Source organism: Myzus persicae, unplaced genomic scaffold (assembly GCF_001856785.1).
Source record: "Myzus persicae strain clone G006 unplaced genomic scaffold, MPER_G0061.0, whole genome shotgun sequence".
NCBI classification, from domain to species: Eukaryota; Metazoa; Arthropoda; class Insecta; order Hemiptera; family Aphididae; genus Myzus; species Myzus persicae.
Genome location: NW_019102509.1, coordinates 333,617 through 347,410, shown reverse-complemented (window position 1 = coordinate 347,410; position 13,794 = coordinate 333,617). Strand labels below are relative to the sequence as shown.

The following is a 13,794-nucleotide window of genomic DNA, read 5'->3' as shown; positions in this document are numbered from 1 at the left end:
TTAACTCAATGTTTTACTTCCCTAATTAAATCTTTCGCCGTGCGAAGAATAATTAAAACACAATATTACAATAATAATAATGGTGGGATTTCAATGAATACTGCAGATTTATTTATATTTAGGTACTATCTATTACAAGTCATTTGTCATTCTATTTAGAGTATATACAGTGGGATTTGAATATCTAAGTTTAATCAGCGCTACTGGAGTGGCACATTGTTTATCATTCTGTATGTATTGAAATACGGTTCAGTATACCTACACATTGTATATTTATGTATGGTTTGTAAATAATATGGGCACATGGCAAACTATAAACAAATGGAATAAATGAGTCCATTGTATTACATTATAATTTATGATGAATGTTTTTTTTCCCGCCAACACAGAACACCAGGATTAGTCTCTTAAGAACATTACAAACATAAAACAGAAATTGGCTCTATTAACAGTCGGGGTCAAAACTTGGCGAAGCCGGGAGTAATTCGTTTTTAATATGTCACGTATTCTTTTGAGTACCCTCAACGAAAACTTGTGTAATCAACTTGTATAATCCTTTATTTTTGAAATTCGTAGGTTCATGTATATACGGATCGTTATTTTCGCTTTATCTTATGAATTAATATTTTGAATTATTGTTGCAGGCAAACATCAAACATTCAGTATGTATATAATAACAAAAATGGATTAATAACTGACTACCAACGAGTTTTTATAATTTAGTATTAATTTTAAATTTCTAATAATATTTTGAAGATTTCATTATGCGTGGTAAATAATAATAAATATGTGCCCACGTAATGGTGAAAAGTCCCGACGAATAATCTTTTTTGAATTACAAAAAAATAACTAGAATCGTTATTTTTTGTTTCAATATCCGTTAAAATTACTTGAAATATCTAACACAAACATTGTGCATAATATTTATTTTCGATATTCTTGGGTTGCAGTAAGAACAACTTATGAGGAACTTTATATTAAATTCTCAAGCCTTACTAGCCTTGCCAAAATTGAAAGTTTTATGCATTTCCTACAATACGGTATCATTTTCTAATGCCTACAAAAAATATTTCTCTCAAAATCAATTTAAAATTGTTGATTGAATGGAATTAGACATTAGTCCCGCGGAAATCTAATATCATGTTGTACGTAGGGAAAATTAATTGGTCTTTGTGATACATGCTGTTGCTACGGAGTTCAGATATTAATGGGAATTTGATCTTAATCAAATTGTATAGTTACGGTGTACTATTGTAACTATAGTTTATGAATTACATTATCAGTCAAGATTCTGAAACTAATTCTTAAGGGGTTACTTTTATAGATAGAAGGCAGTATTAAAAATGTGTGTTTTTCATATCACCTCTTATAATTTTCACGATTACAAAAGAATTAAAATAATAACTTTAATCATGAAGATTGCAAACATTTCTTTGGATTTATTATTTTAATGATTTATTATGACGTGCAAAAATAAATCATCATTTCGATTAAATTTCATACTTGAACCATGGTGTTCACGAGAATTAAGGGTTCGAACGTGTTGTTGAGAATATTGTTTGGACAAACACTTGTTACCCGCCTAAATCCAATATAATATCTCTGATACGCATAAAATATGATGAAAAACCGTGCAAAGGGAAAAAGTGTAATAGCAATGAAATATCATCCAGGATAATACGAGCTTCTGGAATCAATTTACCCATAGATTTAAATCCGAGGTCAGGTAAGAAACACCTATTGCATGGATCTTCACCGTAGAAACCATTCGAATACATGAATATCTAATGTAGCATGGCAAGTTGGAATGAATTAAAACCTTCCACCTAAATTTGAATAAGCTGATTTCGTTATATTATTATGTGATATTATCTATTTAAATTGTCAAATTTAATTAAACGTGTACCAAAATTACAGAATGAATTCTGCGTTAACAACATTACATATAATAATATATGTAGGACGTAGGTACATAAGTAAGATTATAATAATAATTACACTAATTTAAAATATTTTACCTAATGGTTTCAACCTGAGTACCTAGTGTACAATATTCTTGAATAATAATATTATTCATTATAAATAGTATATTATATCATTATCCATGAAAATAATCAAAAGACAAAACTATGTGGATAAAAAATATTTTATCATTAAAAAATATAAAATTAAAGATAACAATCATTTAAAATATCCACTTGAAATGTGGAAGTAAATTAGTACAAATAATTATAATAGAAACGGTAAGTAACATTGACGTATGGTATATTAAGTTATGTGTTTTGGAAATGCAAAATAACCTCGTAAAAAATATTTTAAAAATTGATCTTTTTCATCAATAATGTTACGCCAATATAAATTGTACTGATTTTTGATAATTTTTTACTTGAAAATTGCTTAACTGTAAGGTTTTTGTCATTTTTATAATCGAATAAATAACAAAATAAACATTTTTTAAACATTTTTACTACCTACTTCTACAGCCATTTTGGTACCTAGTCAAATTTTGTGTATTATATATTCGTAAGATTGTAGGAATAAAATTGATGCGTCCCACGAGAGAAATATGCAACAAAATAAAATATATTTTAGTAAGTTTTTATTTCATATTTGCATTATTTATTACAATTATTACAGTATATTATCTTAAAAATATACATGTAAAAAAACAGTTGATAATATGATTTAAAGTTTTGTTTATTTCATTATAGAATTTGTTCATTTATTTATCAGACAGTTTTAAATAGCTGCTGGAAATAAAATTAAAAGATAGTAGAACCTTTACAATTATGAATTGTGATTTATAATAGTTTATAAAACATATTATACAAATTTATATGATTTCTGAAATACAATATACCGATGGAGAGTTTTATTTTTTGTTTACCTATTATTGGAAAGCAATTATAATGTTTGAAAGTTCCGATCATCAATGAAGACGTGATTGACAACATTATGGCCATTTAAATTTATTCATAGACTTAATTGTATTTTTAAAATATATGCATTTTTCCGACCAAATATATTTTTAAATCACGAATCAGAAACTGTATTAAGGGTAAACCCTTGACGTCATGGTGGTTGTCAAACTCGGTTATTTTGGTGTTTTAATTTAATGGTTTTTTACACATTATAAGAGACGTTTTTTGACTTTATATTCAAAATATTAATACAACAGATGGATTTCAAACTTCATCTCCTACGACTTGCACGCATAAGACATTAAACTTTTAATATGTATATAGAAGAAAAAAACAGTCGTAAATTCAATTATTGGTTATTTATTCTTCTCCGCAAAAAAACATAAATATAGACATATACGTAACACGATTATTTCGAACTTTAATGAGCCGATGTCCGTGACGTACAAGTACGCAATATTAGCGTATATATCGATAAAAAATTGTTTTATTCTGTACGTGCTATATGCATGCGAAAAGACGATGCACCCAGTAGGTACTTTCCAATAGATAAGTATAGTCGCCAGGTCGGCTTTATTTGCACATTATAACCTCTTCGTCGCAACAGTGACATGCTTTGTTATCACTTCAAACACACAAAGCAAACACCGAATAGAACATTGTACCGTGGTATATAACGCTCGTTACGATTAGCTAAACGCTCCGGTGATTTTGAAACGCCGCATATTTCCAAGTGCAGTATGAAGAAATTACACGGTAAGTTATGTTTGCGTGAGTTTTTATTACCAGATCCGGTAGACTGGCAAAAATATATTTATCTGGTTGTGGTGTAACGAAACGTGCATAACGAGAATAAATGAATCAAACGGACTAACAAAAAATAAAACTTGAAATAATGTGTATCGAAATTCGAATAACCGTATATACATGGGGAACACTTTTTTTTTTATATATGTACGAAAGTTGTTACAACACTAAAAAAAAAAATTATAATAAATTATAAATTATAAAAGTTGAATTATACACTGCATTTCGGTGTAATCATAAAATAACGACCAAAAATATACCTACTTTATTCCGAAACACTTATTTTTTTTTTCAGAAAAGAATATTGTGATGCACTGCACATAGTGTAACATTAATTTGATTCGCTTTTTATGAATAAAAAATAAAAATTTTCTAGACTCTTAATTTCTCAAGTAATACCTACTATTCCACTATCAACGTCGCATTCCGTGTATACACAGGGTGATACTGTGATAGGCGCGTTTCTAAATTTTTTTTTTGCTTACCAAATTAAATTATATTATACTATAAATTAGGGGGAAATTATTTCACTACCTAATCATTCATTCATTAATAACTGGCTAACCACATGGCAAAGTATACCTAGTTACCAAGAATTAACAACAATTTGAAAGGTTCCTATATTATGATAATTTCTTAACCATACGGTTCACTAACACGGAACACGGTGATAGTGATGTACCTATAAACATACCCGGAGAGCCTTAATAATAATTATATATATATATATATATATATATATATATATTTATATTAATATAATTAAGGCTCTCTAAGCATACCTACGTCTCAGAATAACGCAAAATAGCAAAGATAAAATATTGCGTGTAATATTGCTTGTAAACTGAAATAGTTCTTGTTACATAAAAATGTTAATTGTGCATTACGTCGTCACAGACGATGGTAGATGAGGGTCCGTATGTTCGTCAGTACTTCTAATCTCGAAATAAATACTTGAACATTTATCGTTGTTGCCACCGATTTTTTTAATACAAACTTTAGCATCCAGAATTTAAACTGCGTTATAATTACATAGGTAAGTAACGAAATAGTAAATATAGTTTAATCTTAAAATAATAAAAATATGTTTTTAAAATAAAGATACATAAATGTAATAGAAACAATAATTATACAGTCTTTGGTATGAAGGTACATTAAGCACGTCAATTTTGCTCAACACCTACACATCAAATAATAACAAAATTAAACATTGTGTCTTTTTCCGGGTGCTCGATCTGAATGAACACTGAAACTTAAGGAGGAATGGTCAATGTACCAGTAAATACAAAATAAATAGTTATTACAAAAATACTTTGTAATAAGGACAACAAAAGATAATAATAAAATATAGTATTCTACAAACGTAATACCAAAGGTAACAGCTGATTCATATTACGGCCATCGGGGTGATTATTTGGACGACACATATTTTATATCACATGACCAGTAGAGTGTAACTATAGTGACTATTGTACAGTTAAACTTAAAATGAACTACACGAATAATAATAGCAAAATGCCAAAATCTAATACAAACAAATATACTTTGCAACCGTGCTTGAATTGTCTATATTGGGTAAGAGATAGAGCAGTCAGGCTTTTGAGTCTCAAATTGATATAAACCGTGGTCACTGTTACGACATCGTAAATTCACGGATAAACATTCGTGAAAATTCTGTTCAGCAGCAATTTCAAATTGCAATACGCCAATGCGACCCAGTCGTTCGAGATATTTTTGTATCATAGACATTAGATTTTTGAAAATGTAGGTTTTAAATTTTACTAAAATATTTGCGATTTTAATTCAACGACGTAAACGTTTTGTTGTACAAACATTTTTGAAGACCAATATTTATATTGAACAATTTAACTATTCAATTCCAAAAAACCTATATCGTGACAAACTTGTATGGATAATCTACATTTTATTTGAAATCAAAGTTTGTCCAAATACAAATTGCTCAGATATTTGATAGAATAAAATATAACCATTTCTCTGACACCCACTTTTTTACTTTTTGAAACGAGAAAACGGCCATTTTTGTCAATCACTTACGCGGGTTTTTGACAAAAGTCATGACATTTGTGCCTTTGTACTTTTCGAGATGGAGTCATTTTTCTTAGTGAGTGCTGTATCTCGAAGAAATGGTTATAATACACCTTCTTTCATAATATATAATACTATTATAAGGTAATATCTGTTTAATTGTGTCAAAAGCCCGTATTGGTGGTAAAGAAATTGATGTATAGCTCTTTATCGAATCCCAACATTTAAATTGCATTTATAATAATTTATTTCAGTATCTACCATATTATTATTGTCTTATAATCTTTCGATTTGATTTATGCCACTTGCAATATTATTTAAATAAAAAATATTAATTATTCTTAAATACATTCTTATTAGGCATTTTATTTTATAGAACGATACATTCTATACTATTATTCTGAAAAATTAAGAAACAAAATCATCAAACATATAAAAATGTATGAATGAAGACAATTATATTTAGGTGGTTATAGTTTTATTAGGGAAATAACTTTCAAATGTATTAACTATACAGGTTGGGTTAACTTAATTCGCCTACTCACTAAAATATTTATGTATATCGACTAAAAAAGTTTGCATATTTGACATAATTAAATTTAGATTTTTTTTGTTTGTTATTTTACAGCAAAAAATTATTCCTAAGGTAGATGTTTTATAATGAATAATTAATTTATGTTTAATCGTCTAATTGACCAATGTTCATGATTATTTTAGACAGAATGAAATTTGTCTCTTAATTTATCCTATTAAAAGAATAAAAAAAAAACAGTTAGTTTTAATATTCTATGTTTTTTTATTACACAATTATTGTTATGGTTTAATTTAACGAGAATCTTATCTAAAGTTTAGATAAGATTTCTGTATAATTATCTCTTTTACATCTTACTAAAAATTATGCTGATTTAAAAAACTTAATCTCTTAGCTCCAGTCTACGAAATGTCATACTTTCAAACCAATAACGTTTTTAAATTGTATAAAAATAATAACCTTTATTTATAATTTGTTTTTAGTACTTAATAGGGAAAGTTTAAACATCTTTTCCATAAAAACGTATTAAAATATTATTAACTTTGCAGAAAATGTTATTCATAGATAATGTGTATAGCTGTTGTATAACTTTTAAATTGTTTCATTTATTTTATTTTTCAATATAAACTACGTATATTTAGGTATTAATAATTATCATAAACAAGATTTTTAAAATGATGTAATTTTAAGTTTAACATTTCTAAAAACTAGTTTTATGTTTTGGATGTAATGATAAACGTAGTTAACGTAGTTTTATATAAATATTAAATACTTTTTAAATATTTTTAACAATTACATTATTACATATATTTGTACTTGAAACGCCCTGTAATATCCTACTATACCTGCAAGATGAAATAAAATATTTTGGTACGAAATATGTTAGTTTTGGTAATGTAGGTTCGTTACATATTCATTATTCACAGGTACCTATATCATATTATACACAGTAAGTTCGACGATAAAAGTAAAACGAAATATTCGAACTCGTGACCTTGAATTTGAATTGGGATTTTTTCACTCAATACAAGACTCGGGAAGCAATGATGAATAATAGAAAAATTATTAATTTCAAGTAAATAAGACGAATAAAATGTTAAAAGTTTCAGAAAAAAATTGGCTAGTAATATGACCTTAATACAAAAAAAAACCTCTAAGTCAAATTAAAAGTTATGCATTCAAAATATTTCGCATTAGGTTTATCATTTACCACTGCATTGTATAATAATATTATATTATAATATGAATTATTAAATTTATAATTTAAGCCAAGACTAGAATACTGTTCAAGTGATATATACGCACTTCATATTTATTTATAATTATAGTACTACCCTTTGGTTTCACAAACTAAAATATAAGTACACAGTAATTATTTAATTTTTGATCATCATTATTGAACTTATTTCTAGTTTATTAGTTAATGAAAAATTTTTTTTTTATTCAAATGATAAAATCTCGACTTTTTGTTAAAATAGTCGAATAATATAAAAATGCTCATAAATGCTTACTGACTACTCATCTAGTCATCTCACTTAGTATTTGACGCTTGAAGCTTGAGGGGTTTGGTTTATAATGGTGTAATGTGGTACAACGATTTGTAATGCTTACTCCATGTCCTAACTAAAATATCTTTTCTCTCTATTCCCATATTTTATTTCACTTTTTATAAGTCATCAATTCCCACGAGAAATACCTTCTACTCACTACCACCGTTAACCTTATCGACTTATCTTTCGCTTTAAACATTTTCTACGATTTTCTAGTCCCTCTTTCATTCAAAATGTATATATGTTACGTGGTTTCAGTGTATAACCTAAAAACAGAATCGAATACAACATTATTATACTGGAGGGTAGAGGTAGCCTTTTGCAGTTTCGCAATAAACTATATCCCAACCCAAAACACATCAGTTGATCAGAAGCCAAGAATAATTAATAATATGGTTAACTATAACACATAAATTATTAAGTATTAACCTGTATGTTAAATGTTTAATTGCCTATAATTGCATTATGATATTGATATGAAATATTAATAAGAATTAAAATCCCCAAGTTTCAAATTATATTAAGATATCGAGAGGTAGTAGGTATCTACTAATAAAATAATTTACATGCCGAATGTAAGTTTACAATAAGATTATAATATTTATTTTTAAAGACTATAAGACTCACTCAAACTAATTTAAAACCTACCCAACTGTAGTCTGTACACATACCAGATAATTTATATTTAATATAATGTTATAGGTACTAAACTATAAATGTAATTTTATTTATTTAATCACCATTAGTCACCATTTCCAAGGACCATCTGAATAAAAAATAATAATATTATGTTCAATATAATTACTGTTATTAACTTTATTCCAATGACTTCATCTTAACCTAATTGTAATGGTATTTTAAAATGTGAAGAAATGTCATTTTTTAATTAAAAACCTTAAAAATACTAGCATTTAATGTTATATCATAATGTTAATGATTATCTTGAATCTTAATCGTAAACATTAATCCTATGTCTACATCGCAGAAGTGAAAAATACATATTTTACGATATTTAGAATTAAATATTTCATCAAGTAGGTAACTCTTTTGTATCAAAGGCATTGAACAATTTCTAGTGATCTATGCTTTATAGTTTCATTTAAATATTTACTTTGTCATAATTCTCAAATTAGAAGTTTTTCAAACGTAACAAATAAAAAAAAAAATTGAACTTCAATTTTAATTTCAATAGCAAAACTTTGGAACAAATTAAAAAACGTTCTCCTCTAATTATACGATTCTATTAAAACTTGGATACAGTTCCATTAATTTAATATTAAAATATTAAATGTCATTATACAATATAACAATGTACTATACCTGGATATTATTGACAAATTAAAAATATTCAGTTGTTTTTAGATTTTTAGCTAGCAATAAATATATTCGTAGTTGTTTGTAAATGTTTTCTGTACTGTAAAGGCTGGATATTATAGGACTTACAAAAATTAATTTTAAGATGTGTTATATTTATATGAAATATTACTAAAACGTGTTAAAGAAAATTACAGATAAATGTGAAAACGTCATAAAATAAATGTCAGTAGGCATAGTTTTAACTAAATTTGGATCCAAATGGTATGTGCGTGAAGTTCCCCCCCCCCCCTTCAATAAAGGAACTTCAAACCACTTTAGAAAAATTGCTACTCATTTGCTAGGAATTGGGATGGAATTTTTAAAATTTGCATGGTTTTGGTTTCCCCAGAAAACAAATTTTTAACTGGGAGGGGGCAACCTGACCTTAGCCCCCCCTCCCCACTTTACCACCCAGGAACCTAGATTTTGCATGGCCCATCTTTATTCACCTACGCATTCGAAGCTGGTATAAACATTTATATTCAACTAGGATTTTAAATTAAAAATATTTATTGTTCATTTTAGATTTATTTTATTAATTTACATTTTTTGTTTATTTAAGTTAAATTATTAATATACACTTCTTTTTTTATTATTTTAGGCATTTAATCCAATTAAGAATATTTTTATTCAATTTAGATTTTTGGGTGTATATTTAGATTTTTTATTAGTATTAATATTTTAGGCTTCTTATTTAATTAAGAATATTCTTTACACATTTTAGATTTATTACTAATTTACGCTTTTTATAAGTATTATATATTAATAATATAATATATATAAGTATTATATAGGGGGATTGGGCAACTTCACGCACATCCAAACTGTTTTCTTTTAGGTGCAATTTGTTACTTTTAAAATTATTATTAAATACGACACTACGTATTGGGCAGAAATGAATGAAGCAAAACGAGTGTCTAAAATATGGTCTTGTATCTATGGTCTATGTTTAAGTTTTTTTTTGTATGTAAGTTGTTTAACTTTAAAATTTTGCCGATCGATGCTAACGCTAAAAATGTCTAAGACATCAACACTTGTGGTTGGATCCCCGTAGAATATATTTTATTAAACGCAATACTTAAGTGTTGAGAGTTTATTTTTGGTTTAAGGTTTTAGGTTTTCTTCTATTGCTTACAGTTTCATTTTGTTGTGTAATTAAATTTACGGTAGCAAAACATACTCACACTGTCTTCACTTTTGATTACTTCACCAGAGGTGGTGTCTGTTGGGAATATGTGTAACATTGTAACATAGGTATGTTCCCTAGCACTGGCAGAAGAATGATAATATTTTGTAGAAGTTGAGTTAGCCGTTCAAGCTAAAACACTCATAACTGATACAACTTATAGCTAATACAACTAAAGTTTGATCGAAGGTACAAAAAATTAATTTAAAATATAAAATTAATTTAATTTAATTTGGTAAAATTATACTACATATTTTATACTATACCCAATAATATAAAACCCAGAAGATGCAATAGTATTATTAACTTAATCATTTACTTTGTACACAACAAATTATAATACTTGCTATAGTGAGTCATGATATCAAGAATTAGAAAAAAAATATTCTCTATTTATAATTAAAACTCAAATATTAGTTTATAGTTTAATATTTTATTCGTTTTTGGTGGTTGTTTAATTGTACCATATCACAATAATATAATTATAATATAAAATTAATCCATATATGTTGTATTGTTGTTCCAACTAGGCTTTAAAAATTGCAAAGACAGTTTAAAAATTATTTTATTTTTATGAGTAGTAAAATGATAATAAATAAGCTTTAAACATAAGCTTGTAACAAGTAAGCTTTTAAACAGAGTACCCGCTGTCTTGCTTCGATAGTCTTAAGATTATACAACAACCATAGTCTAATACAATCTGATTAATCTTAATATATAAATATATATAATTTAGATCTTTGAAAAATGTATTAAAAAACGAATATTTTTATCAAAATATCTTATGTACCTACTTATAATATGTAATTATTCTTAATATTCAAATATTTTTCTTTGAAACATATGTTTTTATGATTAAAACATTAATTATTTGTTAAATAAATACATTTTATTTTACTGATCAAAATAACATTATTAGATTTTCATTAAAAATAGAAGTATTTAAAATTAATTGCTAAAATAATATTCATATAAATTAGTAGAATCCATATATGTAGGAGACTATAAACTATATTTTTAATTCAAATTAAATACCTATTTAAAATTTAAAATTAACTTGTAAAAACAGTTGTACTCAGCGTTTCTGGAAAAACTTGTTATATAATTTAATTACAAAATATTATTGAAAAAATCTAATTTTTATACCCAAAGCTTACTAAGTTTCACAATTTTTTGCAATGGAAAAATATTTTTTTTCAAATATTTTAAAGTAGAGTATGTTTCACAAAGTTTTGATTTAAAATATCGAATACTGAACCAAACTATTTCATTATAGGCATTTAAAGTTTATACAATTTGAGTGAGTGATGTGGTACGGCATAGTTTTGATGCACTTCTTCAGTCTAATAAACTTTAAATGTTTTTAAACATTTATCTATTCCTGTAATATTGACATTTTCAGACAATTATTAATATCCAGAATATTAATCTTAAAATACAGGTTTTCATAAAAAAGAAAAAAAATAGTAAAAGCTATTTGTGCAAATTATGACTATGATAAAAAAAATGTATTGACTTTTAAAATGATAAGTCAATTTATTAAATCATCAGCTTGTCACACCTAACTGGAATGCTTATGCTGCCTCACAGTCGTCAACCAGTAAAATATGTTTTTGTGACGCTCTTGCTATTTTAGAAAAAAAGTTAACTTAAGACTAATAGTTTTTTTTCAAAGTTATACTCCCAGTATTCAGAATATTAGGTACGTCTAACAGGTTTTTGTGAGTACCTATTTCTACCCTTAAAGCATTTCGCACTCAATAACTCCCCCAGAACAAAATGTTTAAATAAAGAAAATTACACAGAAACACGGCCATCGATATCTACAATGAACATCCTCCAAAACTCCCCACCAAACAAAACTCAACGTCTGTTAAACAAAAGCCATTAGTGCCGACGATTAAATTTATAAATCAAAACACCATACAACAATCTAATAAGAGACGCTACTAATGATTCAGATATAAACGAAATCTTCGATCTCAGCTGGACTGGGGTCGTCTCGCCCAAATTACGTCATTAACGTTTAAATTCAGCAGGATTATCACTATTATATAAATCAATTAAAACTACTCACACACACAATTTCCTAGTCGCAATAGATTTGAAAGTTTATCACATAATAACGATTTGGAAATAGAAACCATCACGGATGACGGAACCATCACAAAACTTCCCCTTCAGTATTCGTCAAAACTTAAATACTAAAAAATAAAAATGAAATGGAACCAACTGATAAATCTAAAAGCTTTACTGACCTACTTAAACTAAAATACTTCCCCAAATGCAGACAGAGCAATCATAAAGTTTTTAATAGAATCAAAAGCCAATTTTTTTACGTACCAATTAAACGAAAATAAACCATATCGGATTGTTATCAAAAATAAAATGTACATCTCATCACGCAAGTCAATTACACCTATGTATAAAGGGAAACTTCAAAAAGAAGTTTTCTTGGGGAGAATCGTTATGGACTCTCTTCAGAGAACATCCAAAACATCTCTAACTCTATTTTTTTTTTTTTGTTTATTTAGAACCAGCGCTAAACAATAAATAATAAAGATTTATTCGAACTTTAAATATGTATTCTGTAACAAAATAAAAATCGAATCAACAAAGAGCCATATCATTCGGATATCAATGTCTAACTTCCGAAACTATGGCCACATTATAGCATACTGCAACAACCGCCCACATGCGTCCGCTGTGGAGGAAACCACCGAACTGACACCTGTGCCAAAAGTCGTGACCTCCAAGCAAAATGTTCATTATGTAATGGTTATCGCCCCACAAACTAACCGTGGATGTAAAATTTTTAAAAATCTGCAGTAACTTCGAAATCAACAAACGTCAATCACCTTGCAAAAATGAAAACATAAATTAATTAAATATAATTCAAATCGTAATACTAACATTGTGTAAACTCCCCCTTCCCTCACATCAGCACCTCATACCCAAATAATATATATAATTTCTAAATTTATTTTCAAGTGTTACAAAATCAATTACAAATAATGAATACCAGAACAAACAAAACGAAAACCTAGCATTCCAAATGACTTACTTCCTAATCAAATTCAAAACTGTTTAAACCTACACTGATATTTAACCACAGTCATTGACTAAATACTATTAAAAAATATCATTTTATATTAAACCAAAGCCTCCTTTATCAAATAACAAATTAAACCAAGAAAGAAGTATGAACACGGCGACTAAACTAGCTGAACCATTGAAAAAGACATAGGTTTTGATATCACTAAAAAATAACTAAAAAAAATCTACAGATATTATGGTCCGTATCATTTTTTAACTACAAAACATTACTTTAGTTAATTAATTTAAACCGATCAGTAAATTTGATTCAACATAGATATTTCAAAATATATATAATAA

At 27.0% G+C, this 13,794-nt stretch overlaps 1 protein-coding gene across 1 annotated transcript in view; it reads right to left on the bottom strand.

Moving 5' to 3' along the window:
* Positions 1 to 13,794, bottom strand: part of LOC111032308 (potassium channel subfamily K member 1-like) — a 38,559-nt gene that overhangs the window by 16,024 nt on the left and 8,741 nt on the right. The window lies entirely within an intron of this gene.